The sequence below is a fragment of the Bison bison genome, unplaced genomic scaffold, assembly GCF_000754665.1.
Source record: "Bison bison bison isolate TAMUID 2011002044 unplaced genomic scaffold, Bison_UMD1.0 scf7180017864063, whole genome shotgun sequence".
Classification (NCBI taxonomy): domain Eukaryota; kingdom Metazoa; phylum Chordata; class Mammalia; order Artiodactyla; family Bovidae; genus Bison; species Bison bison.
The window spans coordinates 12,137,889-12,141,284 of record NW_011494635.1 but is presented as its reverse complement, the minus strand read 5'-3'; positions in this window follow the sequence as shown (position 1 = coordinate 12,141,284).

The following is a 3,396-nucleotide window of genomic DNA, read 5'->3' as shown; positions in this document are numbered from 1 at the left end:
TCATGAAGATCTTTTTTGTACAGTTCTTCTGTGTATTCTTGCCATCTCTCCTTAATATCTTCTGCTTCTGTTAGGTCCATACCATTTCTGTCCTTTATCGAGCCCATCTTTGCATGAAATGTTCCCTTGGTATCTCTAATTTTCTTGAAGAGATCACTAGTCTTTCCCATTCTATTGTTTTCCTCTATTTCTTTGCATGGATTGCTGAAGAAGGCTTTCTTATCTGTTCTTGCTATTCTTTGGAACTCTGCATTCAGATACTTATATCTTTCCTTTTCTCCTTTGCTTTTTGCTTCTCTTCTTTTCACAGCTATTTGTAAGGCCTCCCCAGACAGCCATTTTGCTTTTTTGCATTTCTTTTCCATGGGGATGGTCTTGATCCCTGTCTCCTGTACAATGTCACGAACCTCCGTCCATAGTTCATCAGGCACTCTATTTATTAGATCTAGGCCCTTAAATCTATTTCTCACTTCCACTGTATAATCAAAATGGATTTGATTTAGGTCATACCTGAATGGTCTAGTGGTTTTCCCTACTTTCTTCAATTTAAGTCTGAATTTGGCAATAAGGAGTTCATGGTTTGAGCCACAGTCAGCTCCTGGTCTTGTTTTTGCTGACTGTATAGAGCTTCTCCATCTTTGGCTGCAAAGAATATAATCAATCTGATTTTGGTGTTGACTATCTGGTGATGTCCATGTATAGAGTCTTCTCTTGTGTTGTTGGGAGAGGGTGTTTGTTTTGACCAGTGCATTTTCTTGGCAAAACTCTATTAGTCTTTGCCCTGCTTCATTCTGTATTCCAAGGCCAAATCTGCTTGTTACTCCAGGTGTTTCTTGACTTCCTACTTTTGCATTCCAGTCCCCTATAATGAAAAGGACATCTTTTTTGGGTGTTAGTTCTAAAAGGTCTTGTAGGTCTTCATAGAACTGTTCAACTTCAGCTTCTTCAGCGTTACTGGTTGGGGCATAGACTTGGATTACTGTGATATTGAATGGTTTGCCTTGGAAAGGAACAGAGATCATTCTGTCGTTTTTGAGATTGCATCCACTTACTGCATTATGGACTCTTTTGTTGACCATGATGGCCACTCCATTTCTTCTGAGGGATTCCTGCCCACAGTAGTAGATATAATGGTCATCTGAGTTAAATTCACCCATTCCAGTCCATTTTAGTTCGCTGATTCCTAGAATGTTGACATTCACTCTTGCCATCTCTTGTTTGACGACTTCCAGTTTGCCTTGATTCATGGACCTGACATTCCAGGTTCCTATGCAATATTTCTCTTTACAGCATCAGACCTTGCTTCTATCACCAGTCACATCCACAGCTGGGTATTCTTTTTGCTTTGACTTCATCCCTTCATTCTTTCTGGAGTTATTTCTCCACTGATCTCTAGTAGCATATTGGGTACCTACTGACCTGGGGAGTTCCTCTTTCAGTATCCTATCATTTTGCCTTTTCATACTGTTCATGGGGTTCTCAAGGCAAGAATACTGAAGTGGTTTGCCATTCCCTTCTCCAGTGGACCACATTCTGTCAGATCTCTCCACCATGACCCATCCATCTTGGGTTGCCCCATGGGCATGGCTTAGTTTCATTGAGTTAGACAAGGCTGTTGTCCTAGTGTGATTAGATTGACTAGTTTTCCGTGAGTATGGTTTCAGTGTGTCTGCCCTCTGATGCCCTCTTGCAACACCAACCGTCTTACTTGGGTTTCTCTTACCTTGGGCCTGGGGTATCTCTTCACAGCTGCTCCAGCAAGGCCCAGCCGCTGCTCTTTACCTTGGACGAGGGGTATCTCCTCATTGCCGCCCTTCCTGACCTTCAATGTGGGATAGCTCCTCTAGGCCCTCCTGTGCCCACGCAGCCAGGGCTCCTTGGACGTGGGGTTGGTGCTCCTGGCCGCGGCCCCTGGCCTCGGGCATGGGTGGCTCCTCCTGGTCGCCGCCCCCGGCCTCTGGCGTTGGGGCATGGGGTAGCTACTCCCAGCACTTGCCCTTGACCTCAGAGGTGGGGTAACTGCTCTCGTCGCCGCCCCTGATCTCAGACGCGGGGTAGCTCCTCTTGGCCGCACCCCCTGACCTCTGACGTGGGGTAGCTCCTCTAGGCTGTTCCTGTGTCATTGCAACCTGGCACTCTCGGCCGCTGCCCCTCACCTCGAACGTGGGGTAACTCCTCTTGGCCGCCGCCCTTCCGGCATGGGGTCCTCCCGGCTTCTGCCCCTGACCCTACAGTAGGAAGCACTAATGTTTAGTGTGGTGTTTCCAAACTTATTGTACTTGTTTTCTCCTCTAATGTTTTTTGTCGTAGATACCGGCCACCTATAGAATTGCTTATTGACAGCTTTATTTAAACAGATTCACTTTTGATTTGGTTACACTCCCATATATGAAAAAACAGAATCAATGGTCATAATAAGAATTTATTTAGCCTCCAATTAAAATAAATAAATTAAAAAAAGAATTTAAATTTTAAAATTGAAAAAATACATTAAAAATTTCAGTATAATTATTTGTCTGCCTTCAATAATTATTTAATCCTTAGAAAAACATGGTTAAATTGCACATTAAAGCATGGGTTAAAATTCTAGCTCTTTCAAATCTGAGCTGGAGGAATTGGAACACATTTTTTTAGATTTCATTTCTTTAGTAGCAAAGCAGAAGTATATATACGTGTATATATACCTACATATATGAACACACAGGTGCAGATAGAAACAAACAAGTAGATAGGCAGGTAGGTAAGTATAGAAAGAAAGAAAGATAAATAGAAAGACAGACAGATAGATTGATAGGCAGACAGACTCAGAAGAAGGGTTAGCTGGTGAAAGGGGAATTCAAAGTTAATACTTCTTTCTTGAATTTTGAGTCCTTCTTCTTGCCTAAGGCAGAGGACCTAATAGAAAAAAGAGAAAAAGAAAGCAGAAAGAATGGAGGGAGGGAACAAGAAAGAGAGAGAAAGAAAAGGAACAAGAATGGGGGAAAAAAGAGAAAGAAAAGAAAAAGAGATAAAAAAGAAAGAAGGAAAAGAGAGAAAAAAGAAATAAAAAAGGAAAAGAGAGAGAAAGAGAGAAAGTAATCCTGCCATGCTTATGGAAAACACGTTAACACACTCACGAAACAAAGAGATGCGTCAAAAACTCTTGGTGTGCAAATGTGAAAAAATACGACTTTATTCCTGACTTTAGAGGAAATGCTTTCAATTTTTCACCATTGAGGATAATGTTTGCTGTGGGTTTGTCATATATAGCTTTTATTATGTTGAGGTATGTTCCTTCTATTCCTGCTTTCTGGAGAGTTTTTATCATAAATGGGTGTTGAATTTTGTCAAAGGATTTCTCTGCATCTATTGAGATAATCATATGGTTTTTATTTTTCAATTTGTTAATGTGGTGTA